Here is a 26,952-nt window from a genome sequence, read left to right as displayed (position 1 = left end):
CCAACATGGTGAAACCCCATCTCTACTAAAAACTACAAAAAATTAGCTGGACATGGTGGCGCATGCCTGTAATCCCAGCTACTTGTGAGGCTGAGGCACAAGGATCGTTTGAACTCCAGGGGGCAAAGGCTGCAGTGAGCCAAGATCGTACCACTGCACTCCAGCCTAGGTGACCAGCGTGAAACTCCCCATCTCTAAAAAAATATAAAAGAAAAAGAAAAAAGAAAATGCAGCTTCAAGATCAGCCTTCCAGCCTCTTTTTCCAAATAGTTTTCCCTATGCCCCTCCTACATAGAATTTCTGACACCCAAACAGCTTAACCCTTACCTGTACTTGTGTAGGAAATTACCTAGATGCACAAGTAGCTCCCAGAGCACCACCAAGGCGAGCCATCCCAGGGTCGAGGAGCAGAAAGACACACAGTCCAAAAGGTTAACAAGCTTAGGATAGGGTCCAAGTGGGACAGAAGGAGCACACTGTCTGGATCCAGATCACGCAAGGTTTACATGTCCTATCCCTTTCTCAGCTATGTCAGCCTCATGGTAGCACGGATGTAAGATCCAGCATGGAAGTTCCAGTAGAGGCAGTAGAGGGACCCAAGAAATGGCCGCACACGGAGCCGACACATCCCCTCCTGCACCAGAAGACACAGGGCACGCACACCTGCCCATGGCTGCAGTTGGCTGGTCAGCCCACTGAGCAGCACTGGGCTTATCTCCCTTTTCTTGGGCAGAGTGCGTATGGGGCCAGAATGGGACCACACTGGGTCTCACCAATGTGTGGTTGACTTAGGCATGACATGACACAGCTGTCAGCTTATAGGGTGCAGAGTGATTTTCTATCTTTGAGGAACATTGCTGTCTGTTCCATTATACTGTTTATTCTATTTATCTTAATATGGCTTACAGATCACCAATTTACTTATTAACTATACTGAACATATCCTTTTAGTTTTGTGTACATTATCTAACTTGCTTCCTTACAGGGAGAACAAAGCACCTTAATATTGTCCTGAAATCACCCCAGGTGGGAAAGTCAGCCATAGCTTCTGCAGAGGAATCGTGGAACACTATCAGATGTACAAGTAAGGGCTAGCAGATACATAATCAGATTTAGATATTACTCTTACATAGACATGTATTACAGTGAGGAACATATATTTGGAAGGGTCTGTTTCCACAATGCTATATATTTTTGAAAAGTGCTACTGTCACAATAACTCATGCACTATTATTCTACTGTGTCTTTATAATGCTGGAAGAAGAGGTGCCAGGATTGCGTTAGTCATCATGCCCCTTGCAAGCCGTCTTGCTCCTGCAGTCCTCTGCCTTTCTTTTGGCATGTGCACTTCTTGTTCCTGCCATATGAGTCTGTTAGAATAGGAACATAAGTTATTTTGAGCAGATGTGAACTAATGTTACCCTACTTGAAGAAAAGAAAGGAAAAACCTGCCGGACAACTCTGTTGTCACCTTAAAGAAAAGCACTGATGAGCTCCAAATAGATGGAAAGTCGATGCCTACAGTTGCCCTGTTTTGCCACGCGGTGGCGCCCATGCACCAGGAAGACACCACGGCTCTGGGGCGAGCGGCTGCTCTGCCGGTTTGGGTCTGTCCCAGAAAGGTCTGACGGAGGTGGTGACCCTGAGAAGGGAAATGGACAAGATGATGAGCCAGAGAAAGTGGATGAAAGGTAAGAACATGGAAAGAGTGTAAGGCAGAAGTTAAGAATGTTGACTTTGGAGCCGGGCGCCGTGGCGCACACCTGTAATCTCCGCACTCGGGAGGATCTCTTGAGCCTATAGGAATTCGAGACCAGCCTGGGCAATATAGTAAGACCTCCCAACTCCTCCAACCCCCACCCCGCAAAAACGGAATGTTGACTCTGGGATCCACTACGTTGCTTTCCAATCTCACCTCTGCCACTCAGGCACCTCAGTTCGCACTTTCTTACCGAGAAAGTCAGAGGGACTGGCTAAGGGCAGACCATTCGGTGGGAAACAAGTGGGGATACGGTTTGGATGTGCTAACGCTGCCCAAATCTCCTGTCGAATTGTAATCCCCAGCGTTGGAGGTGGGGCCTGGTGGGAGGTGATTGGATGGATCGCGTGGGAGGGGTGGGTTTCTCATGAATGGTTTAGCGCCATCCCCTTGGTGCTGTCCTGGCGATCGTGAGTTCTCCTGAGACCTGGTTGTTTAAAAGTGTGTGGCATCTCCACTGTGTCCTTTTGCTCCTGCTTTGGCCATGTTAGGCGCCTGCTCCCCCTTCACCTTCCAACATGATTGGAAGCTTCCTGGAGCCTCCCCGGAAGCAGATGCCAGTATAATGCTTCCTGCACAGCCTGCAGAACCAGGAGCCAATTGAGCCTCTTTTCTTTATAAGTTACCCAGTCTCAGGCATTGCTTTATAGCAATGCGAGAACGGACTAATCCAAGTGGAATTACCCTGCTGAGGACAGGCACACACTAAGCACACAGTACTCACCTAAGGGCCTAGAACACAATAGAAACTCGAGAATATATCATGTTGGTGGAGGGGGAAGATGCAGTGACTTTGTATATACAAACGGTCTTTTAGCTTAATTCTCTCTACTATTTCTCACTTTGTGGAAAAAGGAAATGAAAAATCCACTGAACTAATTTATCCACAGCAGGTACATAAAGCCACTAAAACTGACCCCGTTTACTCCTTCTCTTCCACCCACCCCAGCAACTTCTGTTTGTCAGCAACACTGCTGGATAAAGTATTGCCAGGAGGAGGTACTAATTCACCAGGAACAGCCCACAATTGCTGAAGACTGAGTTTTTGCTCCCCTCTCCCTAAGCAACCTGACACCAATTAATCTTTTATTAAAGAAAATTGAGGCCAGGTGCAGTGGCTCAGGCCTGTAATCCCAGCTCTTTAGGAGGCCAAGTGGGCAGATCACCTGAGATCAGGCGTTTGAGACCAGCCTGGCCAACACGGTGAAACCCCGTCTCTATTAAAAATACAAAAATTAGCCAGGTATGGTGTCACACACCTGTAGTCCCAGCTACTCAGGAGGCTGAGGCAGGAGAATCCCTTGAAACCAGGAGGCAGAGGTTGCTGTGAGCCGAGATCGTGCCATTGCACTCCAGCCTGGGTGACAAGAGCAAAATTTCATCTCAAACAAAAAAAGAGAAAGAAGATTGAGAGTTGCTTGACAGCAGTTGCCCAACTTGGCATCATTCTGTTGTCGGTTATCAGTCTAACGACTAATTTTTTGGTGAAAAGGAGGAGAAAAAGGGGGTGGGGGGGAAGTTCATGAGTCCAATCCACACTGACACTGGCTTCTTTTTTTGAATGTATATAAAAGCAAAGAAGCAATTAGCTTCACATAATCGATCATTTATAGATCATTTTTACATTTCAAAATTATTTTTAAAATATTTTCAGTGGCCAGGCGCAGTGGCTCATGCCTGTAATCTCGGCACTTTGCAGGGCTGAGGCGGGCAGATTATTTGAGGTCAGGAGTTCGAGACCAGCTGGCCAACGTGGTCAGGAGTTTGAGACCAGCTGGCCAACATGGTGAAACCCTGCCTCTAACACAAGTACAAAAATTAGGCGGTCGTGGTGGTGCATGCTTGTAATCCCAGCTACTTGGGAGGCTGAGGTGGGAGGATGGCGTGAACCTGGGAAGCAGAGGATTATATATATATTTTTTCAGTTACCATTAACAATTGAGTGGCGCTGTAGGCTGTAATCATAATAAAACAGAGACTCATAGGGAAAACGAATCTTAGCTGTAATTTGGCTGACATTCTGATATACCATTCATTTTGAATGAAAGCTAGAGTTTAGGCAAGATATGTTTCCTCCAAAATAAATAGGTAACAATTTTTATTTATTTACTATTGTATTTTAATTTGTTTTATTTTTTGAGACAGAGTCTTGTTCTGTTGCTCAGGCTGGAGTGCAGTGGCGTGACCTCGGCTCACTGCAAACTTCGTCTCCTGGGTTCAAGTGATTCTCCTGCCTCAGTCTCCCGAGTAGCTGGGATTACAAGCACGCACCTCCACGCCCAGCTAATTTTTGCATCTTTAGTAGAGACAGCGTTTCACCATGTTGGCCAGACTGGCCTCAAACTCCTGATCTCAAGTGATCCGCCCGCCTTGGCCTCTCAAAGTGCTGGGATTACAGGCATGAGCCACCCGCCCGTCCCTAGGTAACAATTTTTATATTTCCAGTTATTTATTTTCTCAGTTGTAAGCACTGCAGTGCCTACTAGAGTGCTTGATATGTTCTTCTCTGTGTGGTAGAGGCAATAGAAAAATGGTACCCAATGACAGTAGTTTATGTAGGAAAAATAATAATCTTAATCTCTCCCTCCTACAACTCAATATCACCCCCAAAATTACTGAAGGAAACTAAAATATTTCACCCCAAAATAGATTTCCTTGACATAGTACAACATGGCTATTCAGAAGGTCTGGAAATACAGGAAGAGTTGCAAAGCTACCCTTTGTTGGGGAGATTTGCACCTGTAGAGAAAATCCACACGGATGCAACCAGGCTTTCTCTGAGGCCTTCCATTGTCCAATCTGGGAAAGATGAACTGAGAGTCTGACATCTTTAAACATCTGAAAAGAACATTCACCATCTCTTCTCTCTGAGGGCTGCTACCTGTGAGATGTCATCTACATAACAAGACAACCTTTGTAAGCCAAGCCCCCTCTTCTCTCCTTCCCATAACCTATCTGGTCTTGCTCCACGCCCTCTTTTTTTCTGAAACCTCAAGATGGTTTCAGGCTGGGCAAGGTGGGACTGTAATCCCAGCACTTTGGAAGGCCAAGGTGGGAGGATTGCTTGAAGCCAGGAGTTTGAGACCAGTCTGGGCAACAAAGTAAGACTCCCTCTCTACCAAAAAAAAAAAAAAATATATATATATATATATATACACATATATATATGTGTATATATATATATACACATATATATATGTGTATATATATATATATATATGTAACATGACAAAACCCCATCTCTACCAAAAATATAAAAATTATCCCAGTGTGCTGGTGCATGCCTGCAGTCCCAACTACTTGGGAGGCTGAAGTGGGAGGATTGCTTGAGCCCGGAGGCTGAGGCTGCAATGAGCCATGGTCAAGCCATTGCACTCCAGCCTGGGTGACAGAGTGAGACCCCATCTCAGAAACAAACAAACAAAAAATTAGCCAGATGTGATGGTGTGTACCTGTGGTCCCAGCTATTCAGGAGGCTGAGATGGGAGGATCACTTGAGACCAGGAGTTCGAAGATCCAGTGAGCTATGATCGCACCACTGCGCTTCAGCCTGGGTGATGGAGTGAGACTCCATCTCTAAAAAAATAGCTATTAAATTAAAAGAAAAAACTTTTAAAAAAGAAGCATCAGCCATCCACCCATGTATTTGAGTCTTAAGACTCCCATGCATATTAATGAGTTTGTGTGCCTTCTCTGCTCTTAACCTGCTTTTTGTCAGTTGATTTTTCCATGAGCCTTCAGTGGGTGAAGGGGAAGCTTGCCCTTGGCCCCTAAAGCACAGCGAGTTTTGTCTGAGAATTACCCAGAGGTCAGGGCACAGGTGGATGCAGGGAACTCCATGCTGTATCCCCTGTGGTCTGAGGTCTACCTGGAGCTGGGATGCTAAGGCCCTTGCCAGGGTAGGGGTGGGCTCCCCAAGATCACCAGGGAAAAGCCCAGAACTACTTCCTCTCCTTTCCAGTCCAACACACCCAGAATTCTCCCTCTTAAAGGCTTGGTTCAGGCCAGGTGCGGTAGCTCACAGCTATAATCCCAGCACTTTGGGAGACTGAGGCAGGTGGATCACTTGAGGTCAGAAGTTCAAGACCAGCGTGGCCAACATGATGAAACCCCATCTCTACTAACAATACAAAAATTAGCCGGGTGTGGTGGCAGGCGCCTGTAATCCTAGCTACTCTGGAGGCTGAGGCATGAGAATTGCTTGAATCCGGGAGGTGGAGGTTGCAGTCAGCTGAGATCGTGCCACTACACTCCAGCCTGGGAGACAAAGTGAGTCTCTGTCTCAAAAAAAAAAAGACTTGGTTCAAATGGGAGCTATGTCTATAGTACACAGCTGTATATATCTGTGTGTAGGTGTCTTCAAAGTATTTTTTTAATTAAAAAAATTTTTTGATATAAAATTTTTATATCAATTTTATATCATAAAAAAATTTAAAAAGAATTTTTAATCCTGAGACAGGATTTCCCTCTGTTCCTCAGGCTGTGAGTGCAGTGGCACGATCACAACTCACTGCAGCCTTGACCTCCTGAGCTCAGCAATACTCCCACCTCGGCCTTCTGAAGAACTGGAACTACAGGCACACACCACCATGCCCAGCTAATATTTTCATTTTTCATAAATATAGGGTCTCACTATGGTGCCCAGGCAGGCCTTGAACTCCTGGGCTCAAGTGATCCTCCCACCTGGGCCTCCTAAAGTGTTGGGAACATAAGTTACCAACTTAGCTCCTTTAAAAATATTTTTTGAGTCATTGTGCCTGGCCCAAAATACGTTTTTAAAGGAGCTAACTTGGGCTGGGCGCGGTGGCTCACACCTGTAATCCTACCACTTTGGGAGGTCAAGATGGGCAGATCACTTGAGGTCAAGAGTTCGAGAACAGCCTGGCCAACATAGTAAAACTCCATCTTTACTAAATATACAAAAATTAGCCAGGCATGGTGGTGCACGCCTGTAATCCCAGCTACTCAGGAGGCACAGGCAGGAGAATCACTTGAACCCAGGAGGCAGAGGTTGCAGTGAGCCAAGATGGTGCCACTGCACTCCAGCCTGGGCAACAGAGAGAGAATGTGTCTCAAAAATAAAAAATAAATAAAATAAAGGAGCTAACTTAGTAGCTTAACCAGAAATTATTGAGCAAAGCACAACTTTATTTAATCCTTTGTTCAAATCACAAATTCAAAATAGTGATATTATTGTAAGCTCTTCAAATTTGGACAAGAACAAACTTCTTGGGGATTTCAACATCCTTTCTCACTAATAGTTAAACAAGACCTTTTTTTTTTTTTTTTTTTTTGAGACGGACTCTCGTTCTGTCACCCAGGTTAGAGTGCAGTGGCATAATCTCTGCTCACTGCAGCCTCTGCCTCCTGGGTTCAAGCGATTCTCCTGTCTCAGCCTCCTGAGTAGTTGGGACTACAGGCATGTGCCACCACACCCAGCTAATTTTTGTATTTTTAGTAGAGACAGGGTTTCACCATGTTGGCCAGGCTGGTCTCGAACTCCTGACCTCAGGTGATCCACCTGCCTAGGCCTCCCAAAGTGTTGGGATTATAGGTGTGAGCCACCATGCCCAGCCACAAGTCCTTTTTCTGTAACTTGTATTTTAGGTTTGGGGTACATGTGAAGGTTTGTTGTACAAGCGAACTGGTGTCATGGGGGTTTGTTGTACAGATTATTAAGTCTCTTTTAGGAGGCTGTTGTAGTTCTGTAGGTGAAAGATGATGGCAGCCCGGGACATGTGGTGGCAATAGAGAGAGAGGCAGAGTTAAGACAGTTTGAGGCTGAATTTTATTTAAAATGTTTTCATTAAAAAAATAGAAGCGGGGTGTGGTGGCTCACACCTGCAATCCCAGCACTTTGGGAGGCTGAGGTGGGTGGATCACCAGAGCAACTTGGTTAGCTAGGCGTGGTGGCGGGCGCCTGTAATCCCAGCTGCTCAGGAGGCTGAGGCAGGAGAATCACTTGAACCTGGGAGGTGGAGGTTGCAGTGAGCTGAGATCGCACCATTGCACTCTAGCCTGGGTGACAGAGTGAGACTCCATCTCAAAAAAAAAAAAAAAAAAAAAGAGAAAGAAACTTAAAAAAGAAACAGATGTAAGGCAGTGACCAAAGAGGGTTGTACATTTAAAAGAGTTTGTTTCTGTTTTAAGACAAGAAAACCTTCTCCATGTTTGTGTGCTCATGGGTATGATTCAGGAAAAGGGAAGAATGTGATGATGCAGAAGAGAGATTAGGGAAAATGGAAAAAAAGCCAAACTATTTTTTTTTTTTTTTTTTTTTTTGAGACAGAGTCTCACTCTGTTGCCCAGGCTGGGAGTGCAATGGCGTGATCTCAGCTCACTGCAACCTCTGCCTACTGAATTCAAATGATTCTCCTGTCTCAATCTCCCTAGTAGTTGGGATTACAGGCATCTGCTACCACGTCTGGCTAATTTTTTGTACTTTTAGTAGAGATGGGGTTTCGCCATATTGGCCAGGCTGGTCTCAAACTCCTGACCTCAAGTGATCCGCCCGCCTCAGCCTCCCAAAGTGCTGAGATTACAGGCTTGAGCCACCGTATTTGGCCTTTCTTTCTTTCTTTCTTTTTTAGAAAAAGCCAAACTCTGAACAGGAAAGAAGGAGTGGGATTCCTACTGGGAGCTTTTGTGGAGGCAATGGGCCTTTGTCAGGGAATACGGGGAGGGGCTGTGGCAAACTCACCTGAGCCAGTGGTTATGCACAATCTTGGTTGAAAGAAATTACACCAGGTCAGGGCTAGCCAATCGCCCACCACCCCCACACACAAAGGCAGAATGAAAGCAAGCCTCTGATAGAGACATTTGTTAGACAATCACTAGCCAAGCAGGCACAAAGCAGCTCACGCCACCAGCTTTGCAAACTCAGTCAACTCCCGGCTCCCTGGCCCCATAGGATTAGGAAGCTGCATTTTTGTCCGTGTTTCTTGCTACTGGCCCGTCAACTCCAGCTTGGGTGTGGTTTGCTTTGGCCAATGAAGTGTGAGTGGAAATGATGTGTCACTTCCAAATGGAGGCTTTAAAGTCCTTCCACCATCATCCTCACCCTCAGCCTTGAGACCAGCATATCCCAGAGAGGGACTGCTCACTCAGCCTTGGTTGTGGAATGAAGAGGACACAGAGCAGGGCCTCAGTGGACCTGCAGTCAACATGCAATAAACTTTGGTTGTTGTAAGCCACCTTGAACTGGAGGACTGTTTGTTACCACAGCGTAAGCTAGCTAAGGCTGACTGATACATAGGAACTCCAAACTGTATATTCCAACTCCATGAAGGATTCACTTGAACAACTTTCTGCAGGCAACATTCTGTGCCTTCTGTTTGGTATCATGAAATCAGAAAGCCCCCTGATCCATTGGCTGGATACAGGAATGTCTCCTCTTGCAATGGGCCTTTTTACAGGAGCCCCATCTGTAATAGGTTTAGGCTGAAGTTTTCAGTGGATGCTTTTACTGTATTCATGTAAGGCATATAGGTGTGAGTGTCAGGGGTCTTTTTTAGCTATTTTACTTGGTCCACACATCTTGTATACCTTAATGTCCCCCAAAAAGCAGCCCTTTCTAACATCTATCACCCTAATTAACAAGCCAATAGCTTTGCCAACAAAATCCCTCTTCTTGACATCTAATACATTAGTGAAGGGTCAGCTCTGGACTAAGATAGGGACAATATAACAATTTGTTGTAGTCACCTTGGAGTATGGCCCTCTCAAATATAATTCTGGACGTGCTGCACTGGGCCTTTTCCTTAGGAGCTCTGTAACCCTTTACTAGCAACAAAAATAAACAGTATCTATTGGTTGGGAGCGGTGGCTCATGCCTGTAATCCCAGCACTTTGGGAAACTGAGTATTGCTTGAGCCCAGGAGTTTGAGACCAGCCTGAGCAACACAGCAAGACCCGTCTCTACATTAAAAATAAAAATAAAAAATAAGGTATCTGTTGTACAACATGAGTAACAGTTGACAATACCGAAAATGTATTATATGTTGACACAGATCATTTTATTTTATTTATTTATTTATTTATTTTGAGACAGAGTCTCACTCTGTTGCCCAGGCTGGAGTGCAGTGGCACAATCTCGGCTTACCGCAGCCTCCACCTCCCAGGTTCAAGCAATTCTTCCTGCCTCAGCCTCCCAAGTAGCTGCGATTACAAGCACCCGCCACCACACCTGGCTAATTTTTTATTTTTAGTAGAGACGGAGTTTTGCCATGTTGGTGAGGCTGGTCTGGAACTCCTGACCTCAGGTGATCCACCCACCTTGGCCTCCCAAAGTGCTGGGATTACAAGCATAAGCCACCGTGCCTGGCTGACACAGATCATTTTAAAATGCCATTTCTTTATTAACATATCTGTCCCAGCTGGGCCTTTACATCCATCATTTTTTAAATGGAAATATTTTGATGCTAGTCTTCCTTTCCACTACCCTAAATAAATGTGGCATTTTTCTAATGAGTTGCCATTAAAAAAGGACTACATCTTGAAAAGAGAATATTTCCATTAGTTTGAGGCTTCAGCATCCTCCAGGAGCAGCACCGATGCCTCTGTGAGATTCAGGCTGGGACTCATCTTGGCGTGGGGTGGTACGGGTGGCATCCCAGAAGGATCAGTGCCTCTATGGACCTGTTCCAACCGCACGGCTCATGGAACTCTCTTGCCATTTTCCACACACTTGATAGGCATCATTCAAAAAGGAGAAGCTCATGTTGGGGCTCAAAAACCAATACCCCAAAATAGGGTGCTTTGTACATGCTGAACTGAAAATAGGGTGCTTTGTACATGCTGAACTGAAAAAAAAACTTCGAGATCTCTCTGTCCTCTCCCCCAACCCTCCTCCATCTCTCCCAAAGCATTGGATGGAGTTGTTCTCTAGAGTTCCCTTATTTGCCTAAATTCTGGAGCTAACAAAGAAGAAAACAATTAACTTTAGTCCCTTCCATGAATTTTTTCCCCCTAGAAGCATTCTGGTTTTCCTTTCCTTTCCTTTCCTTTTCTTTTCTTTTCCCTTTCTTTCTTTCTTTTTCTTTCTTTCTTTCTTTCTTTCCTTCTTTCTTTCTTTCTTTTCTTTTTCTTTCTTTTTTTGAGATGGAGTCTCACTCTGTCACTCAGGCTGGAGTGCAGTGGTGCAAATGTGGCTCACTGCAGCCTCAACCTTCCAAGCCCAGCAATCCTCCATGTCAGCCTCCCAAATAACTGAGACCAGGTTCACATCATCAAACCCAGCTAAGTTTTTAAGTTTTTTGTAGAGACATTGTCTTGCCACATTACCCAGGCTGGTCTAAAACTCCTGGGCTCAAGCGATCCTCCCATCTAAGTGTCTCAAAATGTTGGGATAATGGGTGTGAGCCACCACACCAGGCCGCTTCCCTCGATTTTCATTAACTGAACCCATAGAACAGGAATGAAGATTAAAGTCTGTCAACAAACCTGGACGGACTCTTGTCACCAACCATTATCCACTCTATGGGCCCAACAGACTTTTCCCAGACCAACGTATGCTCTTGCAGCCCGCCAAATCCTCCCTAGGAATCCTGCATTGCCCTGCAACAGAACTCCCCTTCTCCTGCTCCCATAACCTGTTTTGCCAGGACCCAAGCCCCCTTTTTTTTGTAACCTCAAGATGTTATCTAAACTTCTAGACTCCAAGGGCGAGTTGGGTCTTCATTCTAAAGGCTCCTATGCCACATAAAACTGTGATCAAATAAATTTATATGCCTTTTATCCAATAGAGCCGACTTTTGTGAGCTGATTTTTCAGCAAAGCTTCCAAGGGTGAAGGGCAAGCTTTCCCTTCACCGCTGCATTCATATTCACTCCACTCTTCTGGAGCTCCATGACAGCACGTAATAACATCCACTGCAATGGCTTCCATAAGTTATATTATGGGATTCCTTGAAGTAATTGCTCAAAGATATGGAGCCCAATTTTTCCCTAATACCAATACTTATTTTACTTAGATATCCAATGGGTCCACAACTCTCCCCCCTGGGTTTCATTTTAATAGCTGTGCTGGAAACTTTGAGCCCAGTGGTAAATGTCAGAAGAGCCTCAGAGAGATTATTAGGATCTCTAGGTATTAACTGAAAAGTTTTGCCAGATTCTGCTCTGTTGGTTCACACTGAGCTCCACCTAGTTCAGGAATAACAATAAATTCATTTTTGTGGTTTTCCACAGCTTTAGCTGAGTAAGAAAATGTACTTCATTGGTGTCTTCAGCTTTGTAATGGGTTAATTTGTGTCCTCCCAAAAGACACATCAAGGTCCTAGCCCCCAGTACTTCAAATGTGACCTTATTTGGAAATAGGGTCATTGCATATGTAATTAGGTAAAATGAGGTTATACTGGTGATATAGTTTGGGTCTGTGCACCTGCCCAAATCTCATATTGAAATGTAATTCCTGGTCGGGCACAGTGGCTCACACTTGTAATCCCAGCACTTTGAGAGGCTGAGGCGGGAGGCTCATGAGGTCAAGAGTCATCCTGGCCAACATGGTGAAACCCCATCTCTAATAATAATACAAAAATTAGCTGGGTGTGGTGGCATGTGCCTGTAGTCCCACCTACTTGGGAGGCTGAGGCAGGAGAATTGCTTGAACCCAGGAGGTGGATGTTGCAGTGAGCTGAGATTGTACCACTGCACTCCAGCCTAGGCAACAGGGCAAGACTCCATCTCAAAAAAAAAAAAAAAAAAAAAATGTAGTTCCCAATGTTGGAGGTAGGGCCTGGTGGGAGGTAATTGGATCATGGGGCAGATTTCTCATGAATTATTTAGCTCCACCCCCCTTGGTACTGTCCTCGGCCATAGTGATTGAGTTCTTGTGAGATCTGGTTGTTTAAATGTGTGTAGCTCTTACCTCGCTCTCTTGCTCCTGCTCTGGCCATGTGACTGGCTGGCTCCCACTTTGCCTTCCACCAGGACTGTAAGTTTCCTGAGGCCTCCCAGGAAGATAAGCAGATACCAGCATCACGCTTCCTGTACAGCCTGCAGAACAGTGAGCCAATTAAACTTATTTTCTTTATAAGTTATCCAGTCCCAGGCCAGGCACAGTGGCTCATGCCTGTAATCCCAGCACTTTGGGAGGCTGAGGTGAGCAAATCACTTGAAGTCAGGAGTTCGAAACCAGCCTGGCCAACTTGGCAAAACCCCATCTCTGCTAAAAATACAAAAATTAGCCAGGCGTGGTGGTGCATGCCTGTAATTCCAGCTACTCAGGAGGCTGAGACATGAGAATCACTTGAACCTGGGAGATGGAGATTGCAGTGAGCCCTGATCACACCACTGCACTCCAGCCTGGGCAACAGAGCAAGATTCTGTCTCAAAAAAAAAAAAAAGTAAGCAAATAAATAAATTACCCAGTTTCAGGTATTTCTTTATAGCGATGTGAGAACAGACTAATGCAATTGGAGTAGGGAGGTGCCTAATCCAATATGCTTGGTGTCCCTATAAGAGGGAACTTTGGACCTAGATACACACAGGGAAGATGATACAATGGAACAGGAAGAAGATGCCCAAGTGAAGATGAAAGCAGAGACTGGAATGAGGCATCTACGATCTAAGAAACCCAGAGAGATGCTAGAAACCAGGAGATGCAAGGACCTCCCCTGTAGATTTTAGAGAAAGTGTCGTCCTGCTGACACCTTGATCTCAGGCTTTTAGCCCCCAGAAATGAGAGATAATTCTCTGTTGTTTGTTTTGTTTGAGACAGTGCCTTGCTCTGATACTCAGGCTGGAGTGCAGTGGCCTGGTCTCGGCTCATTGCAACCGCCACCTCCCAGGCTCAAGCAATCCTCCCACCTCAGCCTCTCAAGTAGATGGGACTACAGGTAAATGCCACCACACCTGGCTAGTTTTTATTTGTATTTTTTGTAGAGATGGCATTTTGCCATGTTACCCAGGCTGGTCTCTGTTGTTTTAAGCCACCCAAGTATTTGGTATTTTCCTACAGCAGCCACAGGAAAAGGATACAACCTTCATTGATCTGCAGAAACATGGGTCTATGCCTTCCGTGGTTGACCTAAACCATGATCAGTAGGAAGGCCATACAGAGTAACACACGGAGGGAGTGGGGGTAAGGGAGGGAGTGAAGATGGGAAGGCCAAGAATAAAAATTATCCAGGTAATGGACGGATCCACTCCAATGTAAACATCAGCAGCACAGGAGTTTGATGACTCCAGCAGGGTTTGGAGGTCCTGAGGCTGTGCCAGCTTCTGGGGACCACGTGGTGTGCGTCTTGATGCCTGCATGCCTCCCTCTCTCCACCACACCCCGACAGTGCTCCTCATGCCCACCACAACCAGGCCTGGGCCCCTTGACTGTGCAAGATGGCATGTTACTAACCACACTTAGAATGAAGTTTAAGCTGACAGGCACATGCATAACATCACATTGATCATATGGGAGTTTTACAATGTGAATTGCAGACATCAGGATAAGGGAGGAAGGGGATGGGGGTGCATGTGAAGGCTTGAGGAGAGAAGAAAAGGCCTGAGAGAATTACTTTAGGGAGTGGGAGAGTGAACATATTAGTGAAGCATTGTACAATTTCTGGCTACTTAAAGCCCACGTAAAGTTTATGACTGTGTTTCTAAATAAGATCAGTCTGCCCAGATGGGTGAATTTCTCATTAAAGTTCATCCGCAGGCGTGGACACAGTGGAGTTGCTGTTACGTAGAATTGGGTTTTTCTTCCAGAGGGAAAGAGAGGAAGTTGAGAGTGTTTGCCAGGGAGTGATTATAACTCTGGGTTGCAAAATCCTGGCTGGACACTGTAGAATGAGATGATGGATTCATGAAGAGACGTCTCAGTGAGGCCCAAGAATTGTCCCTGTGGGTAGCCAGGCACCGTAGCTCATGCCTGTAATCCCAGCACTTTGGGAGGCTGAGGCAGGCAGATCACAAGGTCAAGAGATTGAGACCATCCTGGCCGACATGGTGAAACCCCATCTCTACCAAAAATACAAAAATTAGCTGGGCGTGGTGGCAGGTGCCTGTAGTCCCAGCTACTCAGGAGGCTGAGGCAGGAGAATTGCTTATACCCAGGAGGCAGAGGTTGCAGTGAGCTGAGATTATGCCACTGCACTCCAGCCTGGCGACAGAGTGAGACTCCATCTCAAAAAATAAAATAAAACAAAAAAATAAAAAAGAATTGTTCCTGTGGGTATCCTGGAGCAAATAAATTGGAAGGATAGGAAATGGGATGGAGAAGGAAATGTCTGACTTGAGATTTTTGAGGTGGCACACTTTCTGGTGATGACAAGATCCAGGGTTTGGCAATGGCACTGGGTGGCTGAGATAGATGGAGTGACAGAAAAGGTTGCTATTGATGAGATGGCTAAGGAAAGGTGGGGCTGGCATGTAAATAGTAGCAGAAATTGGGGCAGAAAGACATTCAGGAGTGTACTTTTCAGTGATGGGGGACAGTGTCTGGGAAGTTGCTTGATACAGAAGGCAGAAGGGGAGAGGAGGGTGTAGTTGATTGTCTGAGCATTAGGAGAGCTGGGATCATTTTTCAATAAGGAAAGGGAGATGCCAGGCATGGTGGCTCACCTCTGTAATCCCAACACTTTGGGAGGCCAAGGAGAGATTTCTTGAGCCCAGTAGTTCGAGACTAGCCTGGGCAACATAGTAAGACCCCGTCTACAGAAAAAAAAAAAAAAAAAAAAAAAAAGAGCTGGGCATTGTGGCATATTATACCATCCCCCTGACTTTTTTCTGAGCTTTTTCCTTTTTCCACATTTACACATCCACACTAACAGGTTATATGGTATCCATGTAAGAAAAGGGAAATTTGAACCCAACACACACAGAGAGAAGGTGATGCAATGAAACAGGAAGAAAATGTCCATGTGAAGATGAAGGCAGAGAGGAGGCATATGGCTGTAGTCCCAGCTACTTGGGAGGCTGAGGTGGGAGGATCGCTTGAGCCTGGGAGGTTGAGGCTGTAGTGAGCCATGATCACATCACTGCACTCCAGCCTGTGTGACACAGTAAGACCTTGTCCCAATAAATAAATAAATAAAAATTTTAAAAGAGAGAAAGTTCTGCAAGGCTGGGAGGGAAGGGCGCTGAGCCCATCTTGGGACCTGAGATGAGTGATGTGTATAAAAATGAAAGATAATCTCTTGAGATGATTATGAAGGAACTAGTTGTTCTGGAAAGGAGGTGAGGGCTCTATGGGACAAAAGGTGGGAATGTATAGAAATTCGCTGGACACAGAGTGGGTATTCCAGGAACTCAGTGGATGGGTTTAAGAGTGATGAGGATGGGAAGTGGATCACATCAGAGGATGAATGGAGCAGTTTGGGGACGACACTTGTTTGTCCTAAGAGACACCAGGATGTGAGTCCTGACTTATTTCTAGCCCAGTTTCTCAAAAGATTTTTCTAGAGTCATGATGGCACCAAGGGATGGGGATTCTGCTCTTCAAGTTACTTGGAGGTAAGGCAGGTGATCAGGAAGACCTCTGACTCCGAATTTTCTGGGGACATGGTGGTCAGTGTCCCTTCCTTTCTCCCCCAGTTCTGCTTTGCTGCTCCCTCCCTCCCATTCCTGCCCCTCCACTGTGCACTTTCCAATTTTTCCTACCCGCTTTCTTTTTCTAGCTGGTCTCTCAAATATATCTTTCTATTTTCAGTTCTCTTGCTTCCTCTTCTTGATAAGAACAAATACAGTAACAGATTCATCTGTTGTTAGCATGGATGTATGATTGTGGAAAAAGGAAAAAGCTCAGAAAAAGTCAGGGGTGGGGTGAGAGAAAAATCTATGGAGAATATACAGGTGGCCACAAGCCTATGAGAAGATGCTCAACATCACTAATCATCAGGGAAATGCAAATTAAAACCACAATGAGGCATCACCTCATGTCAGGATGGCCATTTTCAAAAGCATAGAAAATACCAAGTGTTGGCAAGGATGTGGATAAATTGAAGCCCTTGGGCACTGTTGGTGGGAAAGCAAAATGGTGCGGCCACTATGGAAAACAATGTGGAGGTTGCTCAAGTTAAACGTAGAATTACCACATGATCCAGCAATTCTACCTCTGAATATATTTCAACAACATGATCTCAAAAAGATATTTGCACACCTTTGTTCATTGCAACAGCATTCACAATAGCCAAGAGGTGGAAGCAACTCAAATGTGCATTGATGGTTGAATGGATAATGAAAATGTGGTATGTTCATACAATGAAATAATATTCAGCTTTAAAAAAGAAAGAAATCCTGTCATAAGCTACAAGCTACAATGCTACAAGCTATATAAGCTACAAACTACAAGCTACAAGCTACAATGGATGAAGCTTGAAGGCATCAAATGAAACAAGCCAATCACAAAAACATAAGTGCTGCATAAAGCCACTCACATCAGATGTATAAAGTAATTAAACTCAGAAACAGAAAAGTAGAGTGGTGGTCTCCAGGGGCCGGGGGAGAGGAAAAAGGGAAGTTGTTCAATGGGCATAGAATTTCAGTCATGCAAGATGAAGAAGTTCTAGAGATCTGTTTTACAACAATGTGCTTATAGTTAACAATACTGAACACTTAAAATTGTTAAGAAGATAAATTTATATTGTGTTCTTTACTGCAATTCCAAAAAAACAACAGAGGCTTATACTACAACATGGATGAACCTTGATGACATTATGTTAAGTGAAATAAGCCAGTCACAAAAGGACAAATACTGGATGATTCTACTCACATGAGGTACCTAAGAGTAATCAAATTCATAGAGAAAGAAAGTAGAAGGGTGGTTACTAGGGACTAGCAGAAAGGGATAATGGGGAGTTATTTATGCAGGGAAGGGGGAATGGGGAGTTAACAGGTACAGAGTTTCAGTTTGGGAAGATGAAAAAGTTCTGGAGAGGGATGCAGTGGTGGTTGCATGACACTATGAATATACTTAATGCCACTGAAACATAAGCTTAGAATGGTTAAAATGAAAAATTTTATTATGTATGTTTTACTATAATTTTTTTAAAGAAAAAAAAACAACAAAACAAAACTATGGAGGCTCTCCAGAAAGCCTAGATGAGATGATTTATAGATGGCAGAGAAAATACAAAATAGCAGGAAGAAGCAAGGTATAGGCACCACACTCTACCCATCCCCATCACTTTCCATGTCTGGTAATTCCTTGTCTTGAGCTCATTCGGTTTGGAGCCAGAAAACCGTCTAGATTCCATGAGCACTAGCTTTCCCCCACCACCGCCACCACCCCCCCTTTTTTTGTGCGCAGACATCCTTTTCCTTCTCCTGCAGGAAAGCTTGCCAAACTAAAGAACAGGCAATTAAGAACTGGTGTTGTTAACAAGTTATTTCTGTTTTCATTCATAATAAGAGAGCTTCCAATTTCAATATGGAAACAACATCTTGATTTCTACAATAAATCCAAAACACAGAAAGAATGGAATTAATTGAAGATCTCCTTTGGCCTTTGCCCAAGTTGGCTGTGGGAGAGTTTGGCAGGGTACAGGAACATCTCTTGGAGAAATCAGCTTACACAAAAAAATCCATGCAGCAGAGGTCCCTAGGGAAGGAGATCAAATGAATTCAGAACTTGATTTAGGCCAGACATGGTGGCTCATGACTGTAATCCCAACACTTTGAGACACTGAGGAAAGAGGATCGCTTGAACCCAGGAGTTTAAGACCAATCTGGAAAACTTAGCAAGACCCCATCTCTATTAAATAAAGATAACGAAATAAAACATTTTTAAAAGAAAAAAATATTGTGAACCTAGACTGGAATAAATATTACACACACACACACATATATATATTAAAGTAGAGTGGTGGTTTCCAGGGGCCAGAGGGAGAGGAAAAAGGGAAGTTGTTCAATGGGCATAGAGTTTCAGTCATGCAAGACGAAGAAGTTCTAGAGATCTGTTTTACAACAATGTGTTTATAGTTAACAATACTGAACACTTAAAATTGTTAAGAAGATAAATTTATATTGTGTTCTTTACTGCAATTCCAAAAAAGCAACAGAGGCTCATTCTACAACATGGATGAACCTTGGTGACATAATGTTAAGTGAAATAAGCCAGTCACAAAAGGACAAATACTGGATGATTCTACTCACATGAGGTACCTAAGAGTAATCAAATTCATAGAGACAAAAAAATTATTTATATATATATATGTATATAAATTTTTTTTTTGACATGGAGTCTCACTCTTGTTGCCCAGGCTGGAGTGCAATCATGCAATCTTGGCTCACTGCAACTTCTGCCTCCTGGTTCAAGTGATTCTCCTGCCTCAGCCTGCCGAGTAGCTGGGATTACAGGCGCCTACCACAATGCCCGGCTAATTTTTTGTATTTTTAGTAGAGCTGGGGTTTTACCATTTTGGCCAGGCTGGTCTTGAACTCCTGGCCTCAGGTGATCCACCCACCTCAGCCTCCCAAAGTGCGGGGATTAAAGGTGTGAGCCACCGTGCCTGGCCAATAAAATATATTTTTAAAAAGAAGAAAAATAAGAACTTGATGTAAGGATCACATGGGAACGTGCCAAAGACATTGCTAGTAGCTGCAGCAAAATGCCTCCCACACTGAGAATGGAGAAAAGAGACTCCTACAAACCTCACCAAGGGCTGTTCCTGACTTTGGGGAATGTATCCTACTCACCCATTTATGACCACCTTTTTCCTACAGAGATGTAAGCACCTGATGAGTTCTTCCTGCCTACTGCACAGACAGATCAACCCACTGAGACTGAAGCATTGCAGTAAAGAGTTTAATTGACATGAAGCCAGCACACATGTGAGAACTGAAGTTATTACTCAAATCTGTCTCTCCTCCCTCCCAGCCCCCACCAAAGGTTCAGGTGTTAGAGGTTCTTTTTTTTTTTTTGAGATGGAGTCTCTCTGTCACCCAGGTTGGAGTATAGTGGTACAATCTTGGCTCACTGCAACCTCTGCCTCCCGAGTTCAAGCAATTCTCCTGTCTCAGCCTCTCGAGTAGCTGAGATCACAGGCATGTGCCACCACACCCAGCTGATTTTTGTATTTTTAGTAGAGACGGGTTTTGCCATGTTGACCAGGCTGGTCTCAAACTCCTGACCACAAGTGATCCACCTGCCTTGGCCTCCCACAGTGCTGGGATTACAGTCATGAGCCACCTCACCCAGCCTAGAGGTTCTTATAGACAATTTAGTGGGCAGGGGGCTAGGGAATGGGTGCTGCTGATTGGTTGGGGATGAAATCATAGGGGTGTAGGAAAGGGTCCTCATGTGCCAAGTCTACCTCTGGATAGGGCCAGTCACAAAAGGACAAATACTGGATGATTCTACTCACATGTTGAGTCATGACTCACAAGTCTGGGTGGGGTCAGTCTGAAAAACATCTCACAGAAACCCAATCTTAGGTTCTGCAATAGTGACGTTATTTATAGGAGAAATTGGGAAGGTCACCAATCTTGACCTCTGGCCACATGACCCTGGAACAGCAAAGGATTATAAAAAGTCCACCTATCATGTGACCTCTGGCCATGACCTGAGCAGTAAGGGCTTACAGAAACCACACTTATTTTAGGACCTCTTGATAGTCTTACAAAGGTGGTTTCAGCCCTGAAAACAGGGAGGAGATTCGTTTTAGAGTGGACTGTCATCATTCTTGTTTCAAAGTTAAACTATAAACTAAATTCCTCCCAAAGTTGGCTTAGCCTACACCCGGGAATGCCCAAAGACAGCTTGAAGGTCAGAAGCAAGATGGAGTCAACCATGTCAGATTTGCTCACTGTCATAATTTTGCAAGGGTGGTTTCAGAGATATAGCAAATTCCTCGTTGCCTTCCCCAAAAGATCGAGGCTGAGGCCAGCAGAAGGCTCACCATGCCTCTGCAACCAGCCTCCTGATGTTTGAGTGGACTTATGCCTAAGAGTGAGAGACAATGATGGAGAGAGTTTGAATGAGAGCTCCCAAGCCTCCTAGCAGATCCTCCCCTGTCCCCTTCTGCCATCATCTCAGCCCTTCTATTCCCATATGCCCTTGTATCCTGCCCGTGGGCTTCCCCTCAAATGCATTCAGGACTTCTCCAGAGTTCTACCACAGACTCAAAATCATTCTGAAGTGAACTTATATGTGATTTAAAAGTATGTTCCTTGATATTTGAGCAGCTTTACCCATAAGAGCAAGTGAAGGAGGGGAGGGGACAGAAATGGGATGAGGGTCAGAGGTATTGATTTGTTACTTCTCTCTGCTTTTAAATTGGGGTATGGTGCATGGAACATGATGCAAAAACAAACATCACAGCATTTTTGCCAGAACCAGGCCCCGTAAAATTGTGACAGGTAGGAAAAGTTGCCATGACCGCCCCTCCCAACGCTCTAGGCCTCTCTTAAAATGAGTTTGAATTGTTTGGTTTTAAATGTTGGATAGATGCCAGGCATGGCGACTCACACCTGTAATCCCAGCACTTTGGGAGACCGAGGAGGGTGGATCAACGGAGGTCAGGAGTTCAAGACCAGCCTGACCAACATGGAGAAAACCCCGTCTGTACTAAAAATACAAAATTAGCCAGAGTGGTGGTGCACATCTGTAATCCCAGCTACTCAGAAAGCTGAGGCAGGAGAATCGCTTGAACCCGGGAGGTGGGGGTTGTGGTGAGCTGAGATTGCGTCATTGCACTCCAGCCTGGACAACAAGAGGGAAACGCCATCTCAAAAAAAAAAAAAAAAAATTATGTCTTGGGCTGCTTTTGGTTAGAAGGGAAATTCCAGTGAGGACTCTGTTGCCCTCACTATCTGCCCAAATAATTTCTTTCTACCTCCGGCATCATTATGTTTATCATGATTTATTGTCGTTTTTAAATCTTATTTGACCTGGGAGCCCCTGCTTTTCTTCACTTCTGGAAAATGCTCAATTTCTCTTCAAAAATTACCATTTTAGGCTGGGCGCAATGGCTCACATCTGTAATCCCAGCACTTTGGGAGGCCGAGGCGGGCAGATCACCTGAGGTCATGAGTTTGAGACCAGCCTGGCCAACATGGCAAAACCCTGTTACTAATAAAAATGCAAAAATTAGCCAGGCATGGTAGCAGGTGCCTGTAATCCCAGCTACTTGAGAGGCTGAGACAGGAGAATTGCTTGAGCCTGGGAGGCAGAGGTTATAGTGAGCCAAGACCGTGCCACTGCACTCCAGCCTGGGCAACAGAGCGAGATTCCATATCAATAATAATAATAATAAAATAAAAGTAAAAAATACATCGTAATATATAATGAAATAATTATACAATTTACCATTATGTAGAATCAGTGGGACCCCTGAGCTTGTTTTCCTGCAACTAGGCAGTCCTATCAGGGGGTGATGGGAGACAGGGACAGATCATCAGGCATTAGATTCTCATAAGGAGGGGGCAACCCAGATCCCTCACAAGCACAGTTTGCAATAGGGTTCGTGCCCCTATGAGAATCTAATGCCCTGCTGATCTGATAGGAGGCAGAGCTCAGGCAGTAATGAGAGTGATAGGGAGCAGCTGTAAATACAGATGAAGGTTCGCTTGCTAGCTCACCACCCACCTCCTGCTGTGCAGCCCAGTTCCTAACTGGCCAGTGGCCCAGGAGCTGCGATGCCTGGTCTACAGAACTCCAGCCCCAACATGCTAGAGAGGGTAACAGAGAGAGAAAGGGTGGGTTTAGGGCTAAGAGATATTAGATTACTAATTTCCCCTTCTCCTTTGACTATGCCATACCCTTCTACTCATATTTGAATCCCAATTTGCATCCTATAATAGTTTTGTGCTTTTTAAAAAGTTGTAGTGAATTATACAGCACAAAAAATTTGCCATTTTAACCATTTTTTTCTTTTTAGAGATGAGGTCTCTCTATGTTGCCTAGGCTGGTCTGGATCCTCCCACCTCAGCCTCCAGAGTAGCTAGAACTATAGGTGCACATCACCACGCCCAGCTCATTTTAACCATTCTTAAATGTTCATGTTCGTGGCGTTAAGTACATTCACATTGTTATACAACCATCACCACCATCCATCTCCAGAACTTTTTAATTTTCCCCAACTGAAACTCTGTACCCATTAAACAATAACTCAGTCTGTCTCTAGTTTATGTTAATTATTTTCTAGTTCAGTCATCATCCCACTGGAATATTCTTTTGTTTTTTGTTTTGTTTTGTTTTATTTTTAAGACAGTCTCACTCTGTCACCCAGGCTAGAGTGCAGTGGCACAATCTTGGCCCACTGTAGCCTCCGCATCCCGGGCTCAGCCAATCCTCCCACCTCATCCTCCCTGAGTAGCTGAGACTACAGGCGTGTGACACCACGCCTGACTAATTTTTGTATTTTTAGTAGAGATGGGGTTTCACCATATTGGCCAGGCTGGTCTCAAACTCTTGGACTCAAGTGATGCAGGCGCCTTGGCTTCCCAAAGTGCTGAGATTACAGGCATGAGCCACAATGCCCCGCCTGGAATATTCTTTTACCTAAAGAATAGATTATAAACTTAAACTCCATCAATAATTCTTATATAAATAATAAGTGTATAACAAGCAAAGTAGAAAATATGCATAGCTGCTACAGTCCTCATTTTTGTAACTGAGCATAAGGCTTTAGTTGATATTTATAATTTTTTTCAACTACCCATTTTGTCTTCTTTGACCACAGCAAGGAACACAGCAAGCTGGGATTCTTTACCTTATGGTGTGACATAAACCTTCATTCTTGATGAATCAGAATCCTAGTCACTCAGCCTTCATTGAGTTGATGCAATCATTCTTTTAACTATTACTACTGGACTTGGAGGTATTAAGAATCATTCAGAGGCTGGGCGTGGTGGCTCACACCTGTAATCCCAGCACTTTGGGAGGCCAAGGCGGGTGGATCACCTAAGGTCAGGAGTTCAAGACCAGCCTGACCAACAGGGTGAAACCCTGTCTCTACTAAAAATACAAAAATTATCTGGGCATGGTGGCACACACCTGTAATCCCAGCTACTTGGGAGTCTAAAGCAGGAGAATCGCTTGAACCTGGGAGATGGAGGTTGCAGTGAGCCGAGATTGCTCAATTTTTTTTGAGACTCTGTCTCAAAAAAAAGAATCATTCAGAGAGGTTTTTGGACTTAGTCTTCCCTGCTCCACTATGTAGTAACAACTCTACATCTTCTTGTAATTGGAATTAATTACTCCAGTCAGTAACTTCCCTCTTTCTTTGCATATTGGTTCAGTGGCATAAAGAGCCCCAAATAGTTGGTTCACTTGGAACCAATAATGTGTCCCTTGATGGAAGCATTCTTCCCTTGGAAATAAAGAATGACCTGTAAGGCCAGGCACAGTGGCCTTCACCTGTAATCCTAACAATTTGGGAGGTCGAGGCAGGAGGATTGCTTGAGTCCAGGAGTTTGAGACTAGCATAAGCAACATAGTGAGACCTTGTCTCTACAAAAAATTTAAAAATTAGCTGGGTATGGTGATGTGTGCCTGTAGAGTCCCAGCTACTTGGGAGGCTGAGGTGGGAGGATCACCTGAGCCCAGAAATTTGAGGCTGTAGTGAGCCAAGATTGTGCCACTGCACTCCAGCCTGGGAGATAAAGTGAGACCCTATCTCAAAAAAAGAAAAAAAAAGATTTAAAAAAACACAAAAATATTCAGGAGCAGGAAGCAAAACTTAGGACTACTAAATTTAACAGTGAGAGGAGCTATTCCAACTTGTACCACTTGATTCCTGGACCTGTGTTCTGACTATGAGAGAAATATTATTTTGATTGCTGGTTCAAAGCACATACCCCATCACATAGAACAGACTCCAACTAACGGGGTGTTTTCACCCTGGAAAAGGAGCCTAGTCTTCTCAGAAATGGGAGAGAAGTGTGATTCCACTTGCAATGGGTATTCAGGGCCTTTGGTGTTTCAAGATTTTTATATTCTTCCAAATCCACACAAATATCCCCAATTCTCAGCCAGCTGCAGTGGCTCACACCTGTAATCTCAACACTTTGAGAGGCCGAGGTGGGAGGATCGCTTGAGCCCAGGAGTTCTTGAGACCAGCTTGGGTAACACAGGGAGACTGTCTCTACAAAAAAAAAAAAAAAAAAAAAAGGAAAAAATGTTAAAAAAAAAAAAAAAATTGACCAGGCGCGGTGGCTCACATCCGTAATCCCAGCACTTTGGGAGGCCGAGGCGGGTGGATCATTTGAGGTCAGGAGTTTGAGACCAGCCTGGCCAAGCTGGTAAAGTCTACTAAAAATACAAAAATTAGCTGGGCGTGGTGGCCCTCGCCTGTAATCCCAGTTACTTGGAAGGTTGAGACAAGAGAATCGCTTGAACCAGGGAGATGGAGGTTGCAGTGAGCTGAGATCTCGCCACTGCACTCCAGCCTGAAAGAGAGCGAGACTCCATCTCAAAAAAAAAAAAAAAAAATTTCTCAAGGTCCCGGTTCTCAATTTATGCCCCAGTTTCCACATGAGAAAAAAGGGAGAAGTTGGCAGGAACCAGCAGGTGGCACCAAAGGAAACCTCTGGCTGCCCTCGCTGCTCATTAGCGTTAAGACACACCCATCGGCCCGTGACAGCTTACAAATGCCAGGGCAAGGACCCAAAAGTTACCTCCCCTTTCCTAGAAAGTTCTAAACGACGCTCTCCTCAATTTGCATTAACCGACTCCTTAATTTGCATATAGTCGAAAGTGGGCATAAATATAGTTCCCAACAGCCCACTGCAGAGGCTGGAGACACTGCCCATGAGTTATCCCTGCTCCACAAGGAACAAGACCATTCAATAAAAGATTGTCATCTGATACTACCGGCTTGCCCTTGAATTCTTTCCTGGAGGAAGCCAAGAACATTCCTAGGCTAAGCCCCAGTTTTGGGAGTTCCTTGTCCTGCATCAGCTTCTAAATCAGTTTATCATAATTCTGCAACCTCGTCCAGGCACAGTGGCTCACGCTTGTAATCCCAGCACTTTTGGGAGGCCGAGGCAGGTGGATCACCTGAGGTCAGGAGTTTGAGACTAGCCTAGCTAACATGGCGAAACCCCATCTCTATTAAAACTACAAAAATTAGCTGGGTGTGGTGGCACGTGCTTGTAATCCCAGCTACTCAGGAAGCTGAGGCAGGAACCCAGGAGGCAAAGGTTGCTGTGAGCCAAGATTGTGCCATTACACTCCAGCCTGGGTGACAGAGTCAGACTCTGTCTCAAAAAAAAATAAACAAATTTAAAAAAATTAATTTTGCAACCCAAACCACCAAAACTTGGGTCTTTATCAGTCCTATGGCTACCAGAAACCAGAGTTTGTTTGTTTGTTTGTTTTTGAGGTGGAGTCTCACACTGTCACCCAGGCTGGAGTGCAATGGCACCATCTCGGCTCACTGCAACCTCCGCCTCCCAGGTTCAAGTGACTCTCCTGCCTCAGCCTCCCGAGTAGCTGGGACTACAGGCACCTGCCACCACACCCGGCTAATTTGTATTTTTAGTAGAGATGGGGTTTCACCATATTGGCCAGGCTGGTCTCGAACTCCTGACCTTGTGATCTGCCCGTCTCAGCTTCCCAAAGTGCCAGGATTACAAGCGTGAGCCACTGCACCTGGCCGAACAAATTATTACTATTATTATTATTATTATTATTTTTTTTTTTTGAGACGGAGTTTCGCTCTGTTGCCCAGACTGGAGTGCAGTCATGCAATCTCAGCTCACTGCAACCTCTGCCTCCCGGGTTCAAGAGATTCTTCTGCCTCTGCCTCCTGAGTAGCTGGGACTACAGGGGCATGCCACCAAGCCTGGCTAATTTTTGTATTTTTTAGCAGAGATGGGGTTTCACCATGTTGGCCAGGCTGGTCTCGAACTCCTGACCTCAGGTGATCCACCTGCCTTGGCCTCCCAAAGTGCTGGAATTACAAGCATGAGTCACCACGCCCGGCCGGTCATTTCTTTTTATACCATTCTGGTACCAAACACTGTATCAGTTAGTATTCAGTCCAGAAAAACCCGACGGTATGTATTTCAAAAACCATTCTTCTACACTGAATAATATTAAAATCCCAGGTTTCTTAAACACTGCAGCAGGCTGGTAGGAGAGTGTGTGTGAAGTTATTCCAAGAAGAGCAGGGCACACTGGACTTCTGGTTAATGGAGTAGGTGGGTACTCCATTCTGGTTAATGGAGTAGTGTTTTGATGGAAAAACGAAAGTGGCGTGACTGTATTTGTACTTGGACTTGACGCCTTCAATAACTTGCCTTCTATACTGG

The 26,952-nt window shown here is 44.8% G+C and overlaps 1 long non-coding RNA gene across 1 annotated transcript; it reads right to left on the bottom strand.

Moving 5' to 3' along the window:
• Positions 1–1,140: 1,140 nt before the first annotated feature.
• Positions 1,141–2,218, bottom strand: LOC129049662 (uncharacterized). Its single transcript, XR_008512910.1, has 2 exons — positions 1,916–2,218; positions 1,141–1,370 (listed from the first exon to the last, which is right to left on the bottom strand). It is a non-coding gene; the product is annotated as an uncharacterized LOC129049662 (long non-coding RNA).
• Between the last annotated feature and the right edge of the window lie 24,734 nt (positions 2,219–26,952).

Source organism: Pongo abelii, chromosome 14 (assembly GCF_028885655.2).
Source record: "Pongo abelii isolate AG06213 chromosome 14, NHGRI_mPonAbe1-v2.0_pri, whole genome shotgun sequence".
NCBI lineage: Eukaryota > Metazoa > Chordata > Mammalia > Primates > Hominidae > Pongo > Pongo abelii.
The sequence above is the reverse complement of the archived record's forward strand: the minus strand, read 5'-3'. Positions and strand labels throughout refer to the sequence as shown.